At 45.5% G+C, this 20,283-nt stretch overlaps 9 non-coding genes and 3 pseudogenes across 9 annotated transcripts; 2 read left to right on the top strand and 10 right to left on the bottom strand.

Annotated features, from left to right (window-relative positions):
- The first annotated feature begins 245 nt into the window (after nt 1-245).
- Nucleotides 246-327, top strand: trnas-aga (transfer RNA serine (anticodon AGA)). Its single transcript has one exon. It is a non-coding gene; the product is annotated as a tRNA-Ser (tRNA).
- Nucleotides 328-11,763: 11,436 nt separating this feature from the next.
- trnas-gcu (transfer RNA serine (anticodon GCU)) lies at nt 11,764-11,845 on the bottom strand. Its single transcript has one exon. It is a non-coding gene; the product is annotated as a tRNA-Ser (tRNA).
- A 3,893-nt stretch (nt 11,846-15,738) lies between these two features.
- Nucleotides 15,739-15,811, top strand: trnak-uuu (transfer RNA lysine (anticodon UUU)). Its single transcript has one exon. It is a non-coding gene; the product is annotated as a tRNA-Lys (tRNA).
- Nucleotides 15,812-16,687: 876 nt separating this feature from the next.
- Nucleotides 16,688-16,806, bottom strand: LOC147266646 (5S ribosomal RNA; annotated as a pseudogene).
- Nucleotides 16,807-17,116: 310 nt separating this feature from the next.
- LOC147266645 (5S ribosomal RNA) lies at nt 17,117-17,225 on the bottom strand (annotated as a pseudogene).
- Nucleotides 17,226-17,534: 309 nt separating this feature from the next.
- On the bottom strand, nt 17,535-17,653 carry LOC147266644 (5S ribosomal RNA). Its single transcript, XR_015114067.1, has one exon. It is a non-coding gene; the product is annotated as a 5S ribosomal RNA (ribosomal RNA).
- A 311-nt stretch (nt 17,654-17,964) lies between these two features.
- LOC147266643 (5S ribosomal RNA) lies at nt 17,965-18,083 on the bottom strand. Its single transcript, XR_015114187.1, has one exon. It is a non-coding gene; the product is annotated as a 5S ribosomal RNA (ribosomal RNA).
- A 311-nt stretch (nt 18,084-18,394) lies between these two features.
- On the bottom strand, nt 18,395-18,513 carry LOC147266642 (5S ribosomal RNA). The gene has a single exon (XR_015114185.1). It is a non-coding gene; the product is annotated as a 5S ribosomal RNA (ribosomal RNA).
- Nucleotides 18,514-18,824: 311 nt separating this feature from the next.
- Nucleotides 18,825-18,943, bottom strand: LOC147266641 (5S ribosomal RNA). The gene has a single exon (XR_015112718.1). It is a non-coding gene; the product is annotated as a 5S ribosomal RNA (ribosomal RNA).
- Nucleotides 18,944-19,252: 309 nt separating this feature from the next.
- On the bottom strand, nt 19,253-19,371 carry LOC147266640 (5S ribosomal RNA; annotated as a pseudogene).
- Nucleotides 19,372-19,682: 311 nt separating this feature from the next.
- LOC147266639 (5S ribosomal RNA) lies at nt 19,683-19,801 on the bottom strand. The gene has a single exon (XR_015114798.1). It is a non-coding gene; the product is annotated as a 5S ribosomal RNA (ribosomal RNA).
- A 311-nt stretch (nt 19,802-20,112) lies between these two features.
- Nucleotides 20,113-20,231, bottom strand: LOC147266638 (5S ribosomal RNA). Its single transcript, XR_015115384.1, has one exon. It is a non-coding gene; the product is annotated as a 5S ribosomal RNA (ribosomal RNA).
- Nucleotides 20,232-20,283: the final 52 nt, after the last annotated feature.

Genomic DNA, 20,283 nt, shown 5'->3' with positions numbered 1-20,283 from the left:
TTCTCTCGGAGCAATTCTCCCTCGTGTCTTCTACATCATGGCGTCACCGGAAGTCCCTTCACATAATTTTCATTCAGAAACAATAGAATTGTCAAAAACCACAACAGTTTTCAGCTTGCTGGTAAACAACACACACACACACACACAAATAGTTTGTGTTTGTGAGAAGATAAAAAAAATCTACTGTGCTTTGATGAAGATAAATTGTTGAATATCAGTCCTCTACTCATGTGTGTGGGAGTGTAGTTGTTGTGGCCGAGTGGTTAAGGCGATGGACTAGAAATCCATTGGGGTCTCCCCGCGCAGGTTCGAGTCCTGCCAACAACGTTAAATTGCTGTTCCAGGGGAGACAACATCCGCTCCTACTGTAGGTCCATGTGTCAAAGGTTTTCTTTCAAGGGCTGTAGCAGCTGATGATGAGGGAGAGAGAGAGGATTGGTAGCATGTTGTCTTGTCTCAACCATTCTGGTGTTGACCAAAATCTTTGTTGATACTCCAGTGGTGGTGAAGTTGATGGAAATGTTCCAAGTGGGACGGTTCCATGTTCAACCAGTTTCATCTGGAACTGAGGTGGAGCTTTGGGTTACGTAGGAATTGGTTTGGTTTAGTCCCTGGGAATGTCAGTTGGTGTGTGTGTGTGTGTGTGTGTGTGTGTGTGTGTGTTTACATGCAGACTTTCCCTTGTGACAGCTGATTTGGTTTGGAATCCATCTTAGGACATTTTGAGAAATTCTAGCATGTAGTTGTAGTTACTTTGATTTACAACACTGGAAAAAAAATCCCCTCCCCTCCAAAAACCCTCCTCTTCAACTTTGTACCCAAGTTCTACAATTCTACAATTCTACAATTTCATTTAGCAGACGCTTTTGTCCAAAGTGACGTACAACACAAGTAAGAATTTAGACTTAATTAAGGAAAAGTCCATAGGAAGCGCAAAAGTGCTTCAGTTGTGATTTGGTCACAGCTACCGCCATCTAGTGGCAGAAGAAGTGTCGCCCCCCCCTCCCTTTTTTTTTTTTTCTTTTTTTTGACAGACATACAACATCACACAACACAGTTAGTGCTACATAATCACTAAGTGCTGGGTCTTGGACCCTCTGACTTATTCTACCCCACAGCACAAAGAGGAGAAGAGTCAGGTCAAGTGCCTCGGTGCTCTCTGAACAATTGAGTCTTCAATTGTCTCTTAAAAGTAGAAAGGGACTCAGCAGAACACACAGAGTTCGGTAGTTTGTTCCACCATTTGGGAACAACAGAAGAGAAGAGTCTGGCTAGAGATTTGGAGCAGCGCTGGGCTGGAAGCACCAGGCGTGCTGCTGCATTCTGGATCATCTGCAGAGGCTTGAATGAGCATGCAGGGAGGCCTCCCAGAAGAGAGTTGCAAGTTGTCTCCTCATCAGGCACCACAGGATCCAGTAGGTTCAGTTAAAACAAGTCATTAGAGATTTAAAAAAAAATGTCCATCAAACACAAAATAAGGCTTCAAATAGGTTTCCAATTTTATTTCATGTTGACACATTTTGTCCATTTGACATCAGGACTGCTCCCAGATCGTCTCCATGACCTCATCCCAGCACCAAAGACTTTGCTGTGACACAACAGCAGACAGCAACAAGGACTGCTGCAGTGCACTTGGTAATTGGATGCACTGAAGTCATCCATTCATGTCAGTGATGTCACTTGGCAGGACTGTCATTGCCGTCACTTTCTAAAAGGATCCAGACTCCACACGTGGCTCCCATGATAACTGATGGACCTCTGGTTGGAGGCTGGATGATGATGTTTGGTCTGGGGGGGGTTAAGATGGTGGGGGCTGTTTCAGTTCTAGTGCTGAAGGCTTTCACCATGACAGTCAGACTCTCATCTGTCCTTCATGTTCCCTCAAATGTGCAGTGTGGACCTCACACTCTGAAATTAGCCTGAAAACTCTTCATGAAAAGCAGGAGACTCAGAGTCTCTGTGGCTCAATCGGTCAGTGCGCTCGGATGTTAACCGAGAGGCTGGTGGTTCGAGCCCACCCAGGGAGGATGAGCAGGTTCTACTGGTGCTTAGGACCCTGTTGATCAGCTGCTGAGTTGCTACTTGATGTCAACATTGGTCTGTTTCATCCTGAGTAGTTTGATCATAGCACAGTTGTTGCATCAATGATCTGAATGTGGACAGACAGATTGACCCTCCACAGCAGATGCATGTGACAGATCTCTTGATGAGACACTTTGTGGTAAAGCCAGATTCTGCCAGTCCCACTGACATATTTCAATCACACATGTTCAGAGATGATTTTGTTTTCCTGAATACATTTATTATTTTCTGATCACCTTGTGGATTTTTCATCATTCTCCTCATTACCATACTTTAGGTTGCAGTATGTACACCTTAGTTAGTCTTGGGTTTCATAAATCACACAGCATACAAATAATAGCAGGTTGAAATATATTTATTTAAAAGAATTTAACATGGTTACACACACACACACACACACACACACACACACAGAGCCTGTCTTTGGTATAAAATGGTCTGTCACGTTCTCTCACATTGCACAACAACAAAACAAACAAAGACGGCCATGTCCAGTGTGGTCCTGGATATGACGACTGGACTGCAGGGTCCCAGTATCACTGTGACAATTCTTTTACCAGCTATGACCTTGGACAAGAACTTCTCAGGAGGAAACTTAACATGGTGGCACAGTGAAGAAAACTGGACCTGAGCTGCTTGCTGAAATCTTGCAGGTGAAGGACAGAGCTCCAACTCTTTGACAGACACCACCACTGTTGGCTCATGTTGTCAGTTTTTGACACACACGAATCTGAACACACACACATACACATGCATGTTCTTGCACACAGAGCCTTTTCCTCTGTTTTTGTTTTTTACTGGTTTTGGAACCAGTAGTTGGTTTCTGTTGGTTTGATTTGCTTGACTGGTTGTTGTTTGTTTGACCTTGCAAATCCATATTTTGGGTTCTGGCTTGTTCTGCTTTTCATTTTGTGTTTGTATCATGTGAAAGTGGCATAATTAAGACAAAAGACACTGTTAGAACAGAAAGATCCAGAAAACCCACCAACAAGAGGTGTGTCTGGTACAGATGTGGAATTATTGGCTCACACAATGTTGAGGCATCTGGGAAGAAGACAAACAAAAAAGGCTTGTGTGATTCAGACATTCATCAAAAATGGTCCTGTAGAACTGTTCAATGTGTCATGACTTCAGAAGCTCAAATCCTCTCTTAGTTCTAGTGAGAGTGGAAGAGATTATAAAATGAGAGAAGCAGGGCCCTCACTCAGAGCAGAAACAGCTCAGGTGGGAGAGCGTTAGACTGAAGATCTAAAGGTCCTTGGTCCAATCCCAGGTTTCAGCAGAGGAACAGCGTTGACTTTACTTTCCAGTGGAGGAACTGCAGACATGAAGGAAACTAACATCTTGTCCTGTGTATTCTTATGACATTCAAGACATTTTTGGAGCCTCTTGTTGGATTTTGCCACAGAGAATCAGAGCCAATCAAAAGCCTGGTGGACTTTAACATGGAGGATTGAACAAGTCAAGAAAGCAGCAGTTTGACCTTCACAGGTGTTTCTTTTCCTGTCTAAGTGCTGCAGAAAGAACCTGAGTAGCTCAGACGGTAGAGCATCAGACTTTTAATCTCAGGGTCCAGGGTTCAAGTCCCTGTTCAGGTGCTGTGGATGTTCCAGTGTTTGACAACATGGTACTGGATTAAGTTTAGTGTTGAACAAACTGTCATCATCAAAAGTAAAAGTGTTCTTGTCTTGCCACTGTGAGACTGTCACTAGAAAAGTGACCAAAAATAATTTCATGTGCCATGCAATTAACAAAAGACCACAAATAACACTGGTCAAGTTAATTTTATTTATTTTGCACCAAATCACAACAAAACTTATCTCATGACACTTTACAGGTAGAGCAGGTCCAGTACCAAACTCCTTCAATGAATCTACACCCAACAATTCTCCATCAGCAAGCACATCCTGCAACAGTGGTGACAAAAACCTTCCTTTTAACAGGCAGGAACATCGAGCAGATCCAGGCTCAATGGGGACGGCCTTCTGCTTTGACCGGTTGGGGGGAAAGTGAGCAGGAGAGCGGGGCTAATTCTTGCTTTTGGAGCTTCCTTCAACAACTATCAAGCCTCCTGGGTACTGTAGGAAACATGGTCAAGTTCTTCTTACTTTTCAGTAACGTCCTGCTCACATTGGTCTGTCTTCATTTTGACTCCTCCCACTGCCACAATGACAAGCCTTTATACACTTGGTGACTGGGGCCCTGGTTGCTGCAGGCCTCAACACCAGCCTGTGGTTGTGAGCAGGGCAGAACAGAACTGACAGTATCTCACATGCAGGACCTGGGTCAGATCCTGGTGCCAGCTGGGGCACAGCTTTAACCTGGACCCCCTAGAAGATCTTCTCCAGGAAGTCGCCTTTTTGGTTCCATCAAGGCCTGTGAGGATGGTGAAGAGTGATCCACCACCAGGCAGCACAGTCAGCAGCAGCCATTTTGTTCCACTAGACTCAAATATGATAGTGAAAGACTGGTGAGTTCTTGCTAACTAACACTTCCTGTTTTTATTGCTATTCTTCCATGAATGTGCTCTTGTTGGTTTGTCCCCAACCACAGTTTCAAAGCCATGATGACATCTTTCATTAACAATCAGACTTATTTTTTCTCCATTTGGACAAATAAGGTTTCAACTGACACGGCTGGCCAACGTCCTGGAGTTAATTCAGCCTGTAGAACCAGGTGCTGGTTCCTTCTTTTACCAGGCAGGAACAGGCAGCAGATCCAAGATCAGTAGGTGAAGATGTCTGCTTTGACTGGTAGGAGGAAAGAGAGCAGGAGAGCTGGTCAGAGACAAAGACAGATAATGAAGAAGGACTGCTGTATTCTGCTAGCACATGCTAGTCACAGTCAGAGATAATGAGTCTCAGCAGGTAAAGATTCATCACTGATTTCAGAAGATAATTGGACGTTCACTGGAAGACTATGAATGTTTGTGGGTCAGAGGTGAAAAGAGTACAAGTGCACCTGTTGTGTGTGATGGGGCACCAACATGCAAGAAGTTGTCATCCATTTTGAATGAAACAGTGAAACTTCAAGTAAAGAATTGAAATTATTGAATTCAGTGTTTAACTACCAGGCCTCTGGAATAAAACACCAGGAACAACTGACTACCTCACCATTGACTTCACACTGATAACCAGGAGGTAACGTGGTAGTCAGAGCAGCGATGCTCAGGTCTGTGGACTCAGAGGAGGATTCTTCTTCTGGTCCTGGGTTTGAAGACATCAGCAGCCTTGTTTGAGTCAACTGGGATGTTCCTCTCAACAGACAGCAGCATTAAATCAGAGAGCCTGTCTGCTCCATGTCTCCTCCTGGATCAGCTTCAGTTTGGAGAGTCACCGTTACACTGAAGCAGAGGTCACTGGCAGTGTTACATAAATTGGGAGGATGTGCCCATGTTGTTGGCTTGAAGGTAGCTCAGCATTACTGCACATTGTTGTTTTGGAGAGTTCAAGATGAAGACAACTCTTCCAGTTCAGGACATTTTCTTCCCACAAGTGAATATAGCAGCCAACACCTCCCCCACAGAGAGGCTGTAAGAGACCTGCCACACCTCTCCAGTAACCTGGGATATGATGGCAGTGGTGGGATTTGAACTCACACCTCCTCAGACACTGGAGCCTTAATCCAGCCCCTTAAACCGCTCGGCCACACTACCTCAATTTGCTAGTTAGTGAGTTGGTCTGTGAAAGGCATGTTGAAGAGGAAGTAACATAATGATATAAAACTTACTCTGAAGGGGGACCCCTTTCCTCCCGCGGTCACAGGAAGTGACGACAGCGCCGCTAGAAGCACCCAGGAAAGAAATGGTAAAAGGACTCAATTTGTACAGCTCCTTTCTACCTCAGCACGCCACGCTAGCAAACCCCCTTTTGTTTGGTTTGGTTGTTGTTCAGTGACTGTGGATGAATACACAGGAGATGTTGAGCATGAATTTGTGTTCCCTGTTCACTTGAATATATGCAGGAGTATGAGGTGGAAATAATACTGTTTATTTTTTATTTTCAATTTTTTTTTTAACCTGTCCTGTTCAGTAGCTGAGGCAAGCAGCATCAGTGTTCCTGGTGCCTTGTTGTACTGAAGCAGTTTTATTCTGCATAGGAGGAATCTGATAAACTCCTCCTATCGCCATTTATGTTTAATTTTATTAGGAATGGTGTTGGTTCATTGATAAAGCTACCGGACTGAGGCTCAGGAGTGGACAGGAAGAGAGAACAGGGACAGGACAGCGAAGATAAGGGGGAGGGGGGAGACAAAAACAACAACAGCAATAGCAGAAAACAACAATAAAAAACACAAAACAAACAAACAAACAAAAACCAAATAAACAAACAAAGAAAAAGTAACAACAACAAAAGAAAAAGAAAGAAAAAACATTGGTTGCAGAATTTCCGGTGCAGGCTTACCATTTGGTTTAATATAATTTTAAGATAAATTTCTGAGTGTGTGTTTATGGGTCAGTTGTGCGCTCCATGCATGTATGTGTGTATACGCGTGTGTATACGCGTGTGTATACGCGTGTGTATACGCGTGTGTATGTGTATGTGTGTGTGCTACGGTTTGTCTTGGATGCTGTGCGTAGCTGGCTGTAGCTGATGTGAGGGGCCAGGACATTCACACCCCCAGTCCAGGATAGCAGGTAGGTCAGGACCAGGTCACCAGAGCACCCAGAAACCCCCAGAACATGGGGAGCCCCCGGCCACCCCTTCCCCAGGAAACAGCCACAGGCCCAACCCATGCCAGGACCCATAGGAAAGCATAGGAGCAGCAACCCCCACTCAGAAGCAACCCACAGAGAGACGGGGCAGAGATGACCCTGTTCCCGCCGGGCACCCCCCCCACACACACACACAGCATGAGCAGAGCCCAGGGGCACAGGGCCCCTCTGGCCCGAGACCCGACCAGAGCCCCCCAAGAGGTCCACCAGCGGCGAGGCCGACACCCATCCACACCCCACACCCAGGCGGGGCAGCCACAGCCCACCACAACGACCAGGCCCACCGCCTCCGAACAGAGGACCACCCCCCCCAAAGAGCCCCGGCCAGGCCCCCAGGCCTGCAATGGTGCAGTTAGCAAAGGAGGCAGCACTGGACCCACTCCCTGCCCCAGTTGCCCCCCCATCCCAACATGGTGCAGGGTGCGTGTTGTGCATGGGAATGTAGATGTGATGATGTGGATGACTAGAATGTAGTTAAAATTGGCGGAGGCACCCAGGGCATGGGAGCCCCGCCGGTTGCAGACGGCAGAGTTTCCCAGTACATCCTCATGCACTCCCCCAAGCCCTAAATGTCTACGATGTGATTAAAATTGGGGGGTCCAGCCCCTCAAGGCCTAGTGATACATAAGATGTGATGTGATGGGACAGAGAGGCAATGAGAGGAGCTGAGGAATGGGCCAGACCTGCAGGGGGCCAACTTCCAGACTGGCCCCGCTGACCACCCCGTCACCACTGCAACCAGCCGAAAGGGAGTCTAGCCTCCCTGGTCCAGGGGTCAGATTGGAGCACCAAGGGGCACTGTCCGGAGATCTGGGCAGAAGGCCCACCACCGTGCAGTGCAAGGGCAGGGAGGGCCCAGGCCCCCAGTGCACAGCAGAACCCCCAGCCAGCAGCCCATGGTCAGTGCCCCCAGTTCGATCAGCATCAAGGAGGTCAGCCCCCATCCCTCAGACGTCCCCCAGCATCCTCCCTTTGTCCGGAGTGGCGGCAGTCCAGGACACCGCGCCAGGGCCCAGCCCGCCCGAGGATGGGCCGAGGTTAGCAAACCCCTCCCAAATGTGGGTGCGACCCCCCCCCCCCCCCCCCGGGGGAGCGGCAGGGCCCCAGGCCAGCAAGTCCCAGGCGCCAAGCAATCCACCTCTACCTCACTCTCCAGCCCCTTACCTCCCTCCCTCCCGACCCCCCTCCCCCTCCCCCCCGACCCCCCTCCCAGTCAAACCCCACCTAACCTTCCTTCCCCACCCTCCTCCCATCGTCTGGGGGCAAATATGCCCCAGCCGCCAGGGCAGGCCCCAGCACGCCCCGCCAGTGCCCGGTGACCTGGCGACCACAGCCCCCCCACAGCAGGACCCCACCACAGGACCCCACCGGGGGACCGGCGCGAATCCCCGGCACCAGAGCCCAGGGCCCCCCCCCCCCCTGCAGGGTCCCAATGTCACTGGTGACAATTCTTTTACCAGCTATGACCTTGGACAAGGACTTCTCAGGAGGAAACTTTTCATGGTGGCACAGTGAAGAAAACTAGACCTGAGCTGCCTGCTGAAATCTTGCAGGTGAAGGACCGAGCCCCACCTCTTTTACAGACACCACCACTGTTGGCTCATGTTGTCCAAAAAAAAGTGTGTCAGGTTTTGACACACACGCATCTAAACACACACACATACACATGCATGTTCTTACACACAGAGACTTTTCCTCTGTTTTTGTTTTTTACTGGTTTTGAACCAGTAGTTGGTTTCTGTTGGTTTGATTTGCTTGACTGGTTGTTGTTTGTTTGACCTTGCAAATCCATATTTTGGGTTCTGGCCTGTTCTGCTTTTCATTTTGTGTTTGTATTAAAGTTCATTTGCTGAAAAAGAGACTTTTTTTCCTTTTTGTTGAGGTCAATATATGAGGGTCGAAACTGACCCATAACACCATGGATGTTACAATAGTTAATAATATTAAAATGAATAATAAATCAAACCAATCCATGTCAGAGATGTGTTCTAACACCCCTCAGTAATGGTCAGGAAACACAACAACCTTTTGTTTATTTCTATGATTTTCTTGAGGTTCATTTTATCATTTTTTTAACTGAAATCGAGGGTTTACTGACTAAAAAAAGGTCTCTCTATGTTGGCCCTGCGATGGACTGGCGACCTGTCCAGGGTGAACCCCGCCTCTCGCCCGTTGATGCTGGGATAGGCTCCAGCCCCCCCGCTACCCTTAATGTGTAGGAATAAGTGGAAGATGACAGTGGATGGACTATACTATACTAATAGTACTGACAACGAACATTAAAACAAAATCGCTGTTCACTATAAGCTGACGAGTAAAAACGTGATGAAAAGGATGACGGCGGCCGGTCGGACTCTCAGGGTTACAACCATCCTGAATGCCTTGATTTCTTTTCTTTTGAACCAATAAATCATCTCAAAATAAATTTGAACTCTCAGTCCGACTTTTTGATTGGCGGGCCCCGACCCCACACCCGCCCCGCCCTCCGCGGTGTTTCAGTGCACGTTGCAGAGACGCTGTGTAGACGAGCAGCAGACCTTCACCTGTGGCGGCAGCGTGGAAAGTTGGAAGAAAAAGACGAGCGGATTTATGGACGCATTTCTGTTATCATCCTGCTGAAAAGAAGACGGAGTGTGTTGTTCCTGACAAGGATGGGGAGCGTTGTGGATCTTAGATTAGTGGAAAAAACACGACCAGTTTGAAAAGACACATGAAGGCCCGCCATCCCGCAGCTGGAGCTTTACTCTTGTGGCTTCTCAGTCAAATACAGAAAATAAACAAGAACTTGCACTTTTTCTAACAGGCTTCTGACGTTTCATTATTATGATCATGATCCTTATTGACAAGAGCAATGTGCTTCAATCTCAGTTTAAATGACAGTTTCATGTTTGCTTTGTATGGAGTTTTATAGAACATCACATATCCCTTTGCAACATCTCAGGAAAATGAAACATTGCTTCAGACTAAAATGAGACTAAAACTTAAGACAAAAGACTAAATTTAAACTAAAACTTTTCTAAACTAAAAGGCTAAGATGGGAATTTAACTGAATCCAGTCTTCGATGACTGATGATAACTAAAACAAAGGAAAAATTCTTGTCAAAAAGAATCTCTGCTAGCTTGACAAATAAGTGGCACAAACTGGGTTCAAGCTGGACTTTGGACACTGGTATCTGCAACAACTCCCATCAACTCCTAATCTAGCATCTCTGCTGTGGTCAAACTATTTTACAGAACATTTGACAGACCTGTGGAGCAGTGAGGACAGACATGAGTTGATCCACATGATCCACTGAAGCGCCATTTTACCCTGCCACTGAGGTCACCAACATGAGCTGGAGTTGGGACTCTTGAACTGAACCTGGTATCACAGCGACACCTACTGCTGCAAAATGGAACAGCAACATTGAACCCAAGTACAGGATTGGAGGGAGACTGATGGTCGCTGTTTGGGTTTTTGAAGAACAAGGAGGGCTTTGGTTCAAGCTGGATTCTCAGAGACTATTTCCCCAACCTCTACATTGGCATCTACATTATCATCCAGTCATGTGACTGAAGTCATCCAGTCATGTGACTGAAGTCATCCTGTCATGTGACTGAAGTCATCCATTCATGTCAGTGATGTCACTTGGCAGGACTGTCATTGCCGTCACATTCTAGAAAAGAATCCAGACTCCACATGTGGCTCCCATGATAACTGATGGACCTCTGGTTGGAGGCTGGACGATGATGTTTGGACTTGAAGGAAAACTCCTTGTCCAAATTCCATTGTGTTCAAATTTAAAGTCCCACAACAAGAAGTAGCTGAATCTGACAGGTGAAGGTTTGGAACTACAAGATGGTTGATGTTTTCTTGACTTGATGCCCTGACTGTCAGGGTAGATGACAGCTTCTTTCTGCTGCTGCATCTGAGTGGCTATGATGTGAGGTTTTACCTCCCAAGGTTGTCTGGTTCCAGGGGAAATTTGAAAATTTCAGTCCCCAATCTTGGCTGTTCTGAAACTCTTCTCCTGAATCACTCCTGAGCTGCAGAAAGAAAAAATACCAGTGCCCAACCAGATCAACTTCATGGCTGCTAACAGCCTCAGACACTTGATTTCCATCAATCTGGAGCCAAGAAGGCCCTCACCTGTGGTTCTCCTCCAGGAGGGTCCAGGTTCTGCCATTGTGGCTCCTTGTGCCACTGCCAGAGAGCCTCAGCTGCACACTGCAACATTTCAACAGGAGATTTACATTCCTTCAAATGTCCTGACATCTTATTCCAATGGTTCTGTTCCATATTTATATTTTAAAATCAATCACACAATGAAAGCTGCCACAGCTGGTTTAAGTGAGAGAACACGCTAAGAGATTTGAAACCAGTAAAATATGCTTTTCTGTGTGCAAACTAGTGAGGGGCATGGAAGGATATTTTAGCACCAATACAGAACCCAAACTTTAGTCATGTGATGAGATGGCGACTGTGAAGAGTGATTATGAAGTTAATGGACAAAATGTGAATTGAAAGAAAATACATTAAAAAATACTAAATAAACAAATAAATAAAAGAAGCAGCACAAATGAAATTTTTCTGCACAAATTTACTGGTATTAGACTGCATTTTTGGTTCATGAGTAGATGAAAGAGTATCACATATATATTATATACATGTGATACATGCACGTGGCTTTGGACAAAAGCTGAAAGAAATTGTAGAATTATTTAAATGTACCAAGTGGACTGTTTCAGGTTTCTTGAAGACGCTTCAGCTCTCATCCAAGAGGCGTCTTCAGTTTTCTTCACTGATGGGAGGATTTATAGCTCTGTGGGGGCGGGACCTTCTACAGAGGTGATTGACATATGTGAGCTCTGGGTGTCAGAGTTGTTTTGGTCAGGTTGTGAAAGGGAAGTTGACTCAACTGGTATCTGTGTCAGTTAAAAGCCTCACAGTAATTCCATAATGTTGGAGTAGAAACCAGAGTCGCTCACGACGAGGATGGGATTCGAACCCATGCGTGCAGAGCACAATGGATTAGCAGTCCATCGCCTTAACCACTCGGCCACCTCGTCTGCTGACAGCAACCCTGAGCTTTTAAACAGCTGAACTCTTTGGAGCCTATTTGTCAGAAATGGACCCAGCAGGAGCCACTGAACACAACTCTGACATAATCAGGCTTCTTCCCAGCAGCATCGTGCTACAGAAGGCAGAATACAGACCATCGACACATCATCAGAGTGAACACCAGCTGATGTTTACAAGTTTAATTCACCTTTTACTACAAAATGACATCCAAGCTCAGATTCTCTTGTCCTGATTGAACAAGTAAATGTTTAAGAAGATGAGAGTACCAGACTTTTTCATCCAAGGAAACAAGCATCCTATCACTGTCCTATGCAGAGTTTCTTTAAAAAAAAAAAGTGAGACAACCTCAAGATTTTCTGTTTCCTCTTGTTGGATTTTGCCACAGAGAATCAGAGACAATCAAAAGCTTGTTGGACTTTAACGTTGGAGGACTGAACAAGTCATGACATCATCAGTTTTACCTTCACAGGTGCTTCATTTACTTTACTTTCAATTTTACAGAGGTAGAACCTGAAATCAAAGCTGTCCATCAAAAGAAGTGAAAGCTTCCCAGGCTGTGATGTTCTTGTCTACAAACTGTCTTGTATGGAGCTTCAATCTTTAATAAAAAGAATAAAAAGAAGATAACACTTGTTGTGATTTGGCGCTTTAAAAATAAAACTTACGACTTACATGGAAACTGTCTGGGGGGGGGGGGTGGAGCCTCCATCAGGTATGTGTTTGATGTCTGAATTCTTTCTCTGATGTCTGAATTCTGTCTTTGATCTCTGGGTTCTGAGCATTGATCTCCTGCTTCAGTCTTTGATCTCTGACTGATCCTAAACTAATCAAAGGATCACATCAGCATATTGGTCCAGTCTACAGATGGTGATTTTACCTATTTGAAGCCTTATTTTGTGTTTGATGGACATTTTTAAAATCATTAATGACTTTTTGACTGAACATCCTGGACACTGTGGTGCCTGATGAGGAGACAACTTGGGTACAAAGTTGAAGACGAGGGTTTTTGGAGAGGGGATATTTCTGCAGTGTTCAAAGTCAATAATAACTGTGGCAAATATCATCATTTTTCAAAATGTCCTCACGAAGATGGTTTGAAATTCTGTCTCTCCCTCATCCTCAGCTGCTGCAGCACTTTAAAGAAAACCTTTGACTCGTGGATCTAAAAAAATCAGATGTTGTCTCCTCCAGAACATCAACACTTTAACGTTGTTGGCAGGACTCCAACCTGAGCAGGGAGACCCCAATGGATTTCTAGTCCATCGCCTTCACCACTCGGCCACAACAACCACATTCACACACACATTTGTAAAAGATTCACATTGACACAATTCTTTAAAATTGTGTCACAAGCCCATTTGTGTGAGGTCCTATTTTCTCTTTTTCCGCATTCCTTTGTTTCCAGGTCTCTAATAAGTGCAGAATTACAAAGACAAGCAAGCTTGATCCATCCTGGGCAGGTGATAGGAGCCATTGACCACTGGCCAGAGACCCTGGCACAGACTTTGGGGGGTGGTGAGAGAGAGCATTTCTACAATTATATTATACATTTATAGAATTCTACAATCCTACAATTTCATTGAGCAGACGCTTTTGTCCAAAGCCACTTGCATATTTTTTCGGTGAGTTTGGCTCCTGAGCTCAAGACAGTTGTGACTCATAAAGGACAGCTTCAAATGCAGCTGTGAAGCCTCATTGTCAGCTGGGAGGAACGACAGGTGTCTCCCTCTAGTGGCTCCTCACACCAACACGAGCCTCATTTCATTCACATGCATCCACCACCTCACTACCAAAGGCCAGTTGGGCCTCCACAGACAGGTGAGTTTCAAGTGTTGGACAAAGGTCTTTAAGATGTTCTTATTAATTCTATAACATCTGAGATTAAAATCTATGGAATTACAACCAACAAGCAGTCAAACACCTGATCAGATGCTCCTTCATGAGGCTGAGAAGAATCAATCTAAACTGGGATGAAGAAAATTAATTGAGAAGAGAAACCTACTGATTGGATGACATGGACCCACCTGATCCATGTCAGCCTTGTTGGAGCAGAAAGAGGTGGATCAGAGGAATCAGTGGATCAAGACTCAGGTGTCAGATGAAGAATCTCTTTATTCACAATTGAGTCAGAGAAATCTTCCAACGTGAACGTGACAGACCATTTTATACCAAAGACAGGCTGTGTGTGTGTGTGTGTGTGTGTGTGTGTGTGTGTGTGTGTGTGTGTGTGTGTCCCTACTGACTGGAAACTGAATAATAACCAGACTAATTTTTGTTATTGACCAAGTCTGGGTGACTCACTAAATTCATAACTGAAGTGATTATTTAATTAATAAACAAGACATTTGTCCAAAAGTCATGATCAAATTCATGTAAAATCTGAGCAACGAGGGTTTGAAAATGTTCAAATGAGCCAAAACAATGTCCTGGGATCCAACCAGGGACCTTTAGATCCACACCAATCTTCCCTGACCTCATAGAAACTGGAACATTTCAACAAATAAATTCAAATTCAACTAAGCAGCAACTCTAGAACAGTCAGAGCACTTGCTAATTCCCCTGTTAGCTCCAGATCAGACAATGCAGGCTCACCTTCACACTTGGTTGTACGACCGTCACCAGTTGAAGCTTCTCTGGTTCAACAAACTCTGGGGACTCAAGACACAAATCAGCACCGGTGCAGGTCCAGATCCAGATGTTAGCTGATGGGGACAATGGCTTAAGGGAGCTCCAGGTAGCTGGTTTGAACTGGTCCCTCATCTCTGTGAGTAGAAACCATCTGAGGTGGAGGGTGAAGATCTGCTTTGACCTCCTGATCTCCCAGTAAAGCCAGTATAGATGTTGAGCTTGGAGGAGTTGATGGCCTCCTTCATCTTCTTGTTGGAGATGTTTGCTAAACTCAGCACCACCACAGATCAGAGGAAAGTCCACTTGTCAGCTGGACACTGGAGTTTCTAGTGACCTGCAGGATCTAAGTTGTGGTGGCAGCAGGCCTGTTCTAAGAGCTTTGCTCACATTCATGATCAGGCTTCATAATGGTTCTGGACCACTGTGTGATAGGAGCTGATCCTGGAGCAGCAGAAGACAAATATAGAGAAGAAAAGACAAAAGACAGAGAGAAATGAGGGAGAGAATGAAAAAAAGATGGGAACAAGATGAGGGTGAAAGACAAGCAGAGAGAAAGACAGGGGGACAGGGGGATGGAAGACAGACACACAACCAACAACAGCAACAGCAGCAATAATAGTTTTGATATTGTCCTGTTATTGATGTTTTCATGTGAAAGTGGCATATTTAAGATAAAAGACACTGTTAGAACAGAAAGATCCAGAAAACCCACCAACAAGAGGTGTGTCTGGTACAGATGTGGAATTATTGGCTCACACAATGTTGAGGCAACTGGGAAGAAGACAAACAAAAGAGGCTTGTTTGATTCAGACATTCATCAAAAATGGTCCTGTAGAACTGTTCAATGTGTCATGACTTCAGAAGCTCAAATCCTCTCTAAGTTCTAGTGAGAGTGGAAGAGATTATAAAATGAGAGAAGCAGGGCCCTCCCTCAGAGCTGAAACAGCTCAGTTGGGAGAGCGTTAGACTGAAGATCTAAAGGTCCCTGGTCCGATCCCAGGTTTCAGCAGAGGAACAGCATTGACTTTACTTTCCAGTGGAGGAACTGCAGACATGAAGGAAACGAACATCTTGTCCTGTGCATTCTTATGACATTCAAGACATTTTTGGAGCCTCTTGTTGGATTTTGCCACAGAGAATCAGAACCAATCAAAAGCATGGTGGACTTGAACATGGAGGATTGAACAAGTCAAGAAAGCAGCAGTTTGACCTTCACAGCTGTTTCTTTTCCTGTCTAAATGCTGAAGGAAGAACCTGAGTAGCTCAGACGGTAGAGCATCAGACTTTTAATCTGAGGGTCCAGGGTTCAAATCCCTGTTCAGGTGCTATGCTAGTGTTCCAGTGTTTAACAACATGGTACTGGATGAAGTTCATTGTTGAACAAACTGTTATCATCAGAAGTAGAAGTGTTCTCGTCTTGCCACTGTGAGACTGCAGCTGCAGGTCAAATGTGAGATAAAAGTGACTAATAATAATTTCATGTGGCATGCAATTAACGAAAGACCACAAATGACACTGGTCAAGTTAATTTTATTTATATTGCACCAAATCACAACAAAACTTATCTCATGACACTTTACAGGTAGAGCAGGTCCAGTACCAAACTGCTTCAATGAATCTACACCCAACAATTCTCCATCAGCAAGCACATCCTGCAAAAGCGGCGACAAAAACCTTCCTTTTGACAGGCAGGAACATCGAGCAGATCCAGGCTCAATGGGGACAGCCTTCTGCTTTGACCGATTGGGGGGAAAGAGAACAGGAACAAAACAGATAATGGAGGAAGACGGATATGTAGAAGGAAAGAGAGGGACAGAGATAAAGAGAGAGAGAGACTGATGGAAAGACGGTGATGTGAGTAGGTGGAGCTACGGGTGGCAGCTTGAGCCTCTTCAGCTCTGCAGCCTCCTCCAGCAGCACCCAGATCTGGAATGAGAGGAGCCTAAAAGGCTCCAGAAAAGGAGACAAGTTAGTAATACTTCTGAGTATAATTAATTTATGACACATATAGGAGGAGAGAGAGGAGTAGAGAGAAGCCCAGTACACTGCATCTGCCATCTGTCTACTTCAAATTACACGCTGCATGACATTCAATTTCAAAGCTGCAGAAAAGCGCTTCAAGAAAAGGTGTGTGAGGGAAGCTCGCTCATGCTGGTCCCCAAAGACTCAAAGCTGCCCTTTCTTCACAAAGAAAAAAAAAAAGCTTAAAGCACCAGGTATTCCCAGGCGGTCTCCCATCCAAGGACTAACCAGGCCCGACCCTGCTTAGCTTCCGAGATCAGACGAGATCGGGCATGTTCAGAGTGGCAAGGCCGTAAGCCCTTGACTCTTACACACATGGGCTCTATATCCATTTCACTCACTTTACAACCTTAGAAAAAAAGTGACGTGCAAAAGCCTCAGGGTCTTTTCAAACGCCAAATACGTGTCCTGTCAATACAAAGAAAAGAATGTTGATGTCATCTAGAGAAAAGTACTGCATCTGCCATCTGTCTACTTCAAATTAACCACTGCATGACATTCCATTCCAAAGCTGCAGAGGGCGCTTCAAGAAAAGGTGTGTGAGGGAAGCTCGCTCATGCTGGTCCCCAAAGACTCAAAGCTGCCCTTTCCTCACAAAGAAACAAAAAAGCTTACAGCACCTGGTATTCCCAGGCGGTCTCCCATCCAAGTACTAACCAGGCCCGACCCAGCTTAGCTTCCGAGATCAGACGAGTTCAGAATGGTATGGCCGTAAGCCCCTGACTCTGACACACATGGGCTCTATATCCATTTCACTCACTTTACAACCTCAGAAAAATGTGATGTGCAACAGCCTCACGGTCTTTTCACACGCCAAATAGGTGTCCTGTCAATACAAAGAAAAGAATGTTGATGTCATCGAGAGAAAAGTACTGCATCTGCCATCTGTCTACTTCAAATTACACACTGCATGACATTCCATTCGAAAGCTGTGGAGGGCGCTTCAAGAAAAGGTGTGTGAGGGAAGCTCGCTCATGCTGGTCCCCAAAGACTCAAAGTGGCCCTTTCCTCACAAAGAAAAAAAAAAGCTTACAGCACCTGGTATTCCCAGGCGGTCTTCCATCCAAGTACTAACCAGGCCCGACCCTGCTAAGCTTCCGAGATCAGACGAGATCGGGCGTGTTCAGAGTGGTATGGCCGTAAGCCCTTGACTCTCACACACATGGGCTCTATATCCATTTCACTCACTTTACAACCTCAAAAAAAATGTGATGTGCAAAAGCCTCACGGTCTTTTTACACACCAAATAGTTGTCCTGTCAATACAAAGAAAAGAATGTTGATGTCATCTAGAGAAAAGTACTGCATCTGCCATCTGTCTACTTCAAATTACACACTGCATGACATTCAATTTCAAAGCTGCAGAAAGGCGCTTCAAGAAAAGGTGTGTGAGGGAAGCTCGCTCATGCTGGTCCCCAAAGACTCAAAGCTGCCCTTTCCTCACAAAGAAAAAAAAAAGCTTACAGCACCTGGTATTCCCAGGTAGTCTCCCATCCAAGTAGTAACCAGGCCCGACCCTGCTTAGCTTCCGAGATCAGACGAGATCGGGCGTGTTCAGAGTGGTATGGCCGTAAGCCCTTGACTCGCACACACATGGGCTCTATATCCATTTCACTCACTTTACAACCTCAAAATAAATGTGATGTGCAACAGCCTCACGGTCTTTTTACACACCAAATAGTTGTCCTGTCAATACAAAGAAAAGAATGTTGATGTCATCTAGAGAAAAGTACTGCATCTGCCATCTGTCTACTTCAAATTACACACTGCATGACATTCAATTTCAAAGCTGCAGAAAGGCGCTTCAAGAAAAGGTGTGTGAGGGAAGCTCGCTCATGCTGGTCCCCAAAGACTCAAAGCTGCCCTTTCCTCACAAAGAAACAAAAAAGCTTACAGCACCTGGTATTCCCAGGTAGTCTCCCATCCAAGTAGTAACCAGGCCCGACCCTGCTTAGCTTCCGAGATCAGACGAGATCGGGCGTGTTCAGAGTGGTATGGCCGTAAGCCCTTGACTCGCACACACATGGGCTCTATATCCATTTCACTCACTTTACAACCTCAAAATAAATGTGATGTGCAACAGCCTCACGGTCTTTTTACACACCAAATAGTTGTCCTGTCAATACAAAGAAAAGAATGTTGATGTCATCTAGAGAAAAGTACTGCATCTGCCATCTGTCTACTTCAAATTACACACTGCATGACATTCAATTTCAAAGCTGCAGAAAGGCGCTTCAAGAAAAGGTGTGTGAGGGAAGCTCGCTCATGCTGGTCCCCAAAGACTCAAAGCTGCCCTTTCCTCACAAAGAAAAAAAAAAGCTTACAGCACCTGGTATTCCCAGGCGGTCTTCCATCCAAGTACTAACCAGGCCCGACCCTGCTTAGCTTCCGAGATCAGACGAGATCGGGCGTGTTCAGAGTGGTATGGCCGTAAGCCCTTGACTCTGACACACATGGGCTCTATATCCATTTCACACACTTTAAAACCTCAGAAAAAAAGTGATGCGCAACAGCCTCAGGGTCTTTACACACGCCAAATCGGTGTCCTGTCAATAAAAGAAAAGAATGTTGATGTCATCGAGAGAAAAGTACTGCATCTGCCATCTGTCTTTTTTAAATTAACCACTGCATGACATTCCATTCCAAAGCTGCGGAGGGCGCTTCAAGAAAAGGTGTGTGAGGGAAGCTCGCTCATGCTGGTCCCCAAAGACTCAAAGCGGCCCTTTCCTCACAATGAAACAAAAAAGTTTACAGCACCTGGTATTCCAAGGCGGTGTCCCATCCAAGTACTAACCAGGCCCGACCTTGCTAAGCTTCCGAGATCAGACGAGATCGGGCGTGTTCAAAGTGGTATGGCCGTAAGCCCTTGACTCTGACACACATGGGCTCTATATCCAATTCACACACTTTACAACCTCAGAAAAAAAGTGATTCGCAACAGCCTCAGGGTCTTTTCACACGCCAAATAGTTGTCCTGTCAATACAAAGAAAAGAATGTTGATGTCATCTAGAGAAAAGTACTGCATCTGCCATCTGTCTACTTCAAATTACACGCTGCATGACATTCAATTTCAAAGCTGCAGAAAGGCGCTTCAAGAAAAGGTGTGTGAGGGAAGCTCGCTCATGCTGGTCCCCAAAGACTCAAAGCTGCCGTTTTCTCACAAAGAAAGAAAAAAGCTTACAGCACCTGGTATTCCCAGGCGGTGTCCCATCCAAGTACTAACCAGGCCCGACCTTGCTAAGCTTCCGAGATCAGACGAGATCGGGCGTGTTCAGAGTGGTATGGCCGTAAGCCCTTGACTCTCACACACATGGGCTCTATATCCATTTCACTCACTATACAACCTCAGAAAAAAAGTGACGTGCAACAGCCTCACGGTCTTTTCAAATGCCAAATAGGTGTCCTGTCAATACAAAGAAAAGAATGTTGATGTCATCTAGAGAAAAGTACTGCATCTGCCATCTGTCTACTTCAAATTACACGCTGCATGACATTCAATTTCAAAGCTGCAGAAAGGCGCTTCAAGAAAAGGTGTGTGAGGGAAGCTCGCTCATGCTGGTCCCCAAAGACTCAAAGCTGCCGTTTTCTCACATAGAAAGAAAAAAGCTTACAGCACCTGGTATTCCCAGGCGGTCTTCCATCCAAGTACTAACCAGACCCGACCCTGCTAAGCTTCCGAGATCAGACGAGATCAGGCGTGTTCAGAGTGGTATGGCCGTAAGCCCTTGACTCTCACACACATGGGCTCTGTATCCATTTCACTCACTTTACAACC

This window comes from Aulostomus chinensis, chromosome 4, assembly GCF_037954235.1.
Source record: "Aulostomus chinensis isolate RoL2024-O1b breed Wild chromosome 4, RoL_Achi_v1.0, whole genome shotgun sequence".
NCBI classification, from domain to species: domain Eukaryota; kingdom Metazoa; phylum Chordata; class Actinopteri; order Syngnathiformes; family Aulostomidae; genus Aulostomus; species Aulostomus chinensis.
This window is presented reverse-complemented; position numbering and strand designations above follow the sequence as displayed.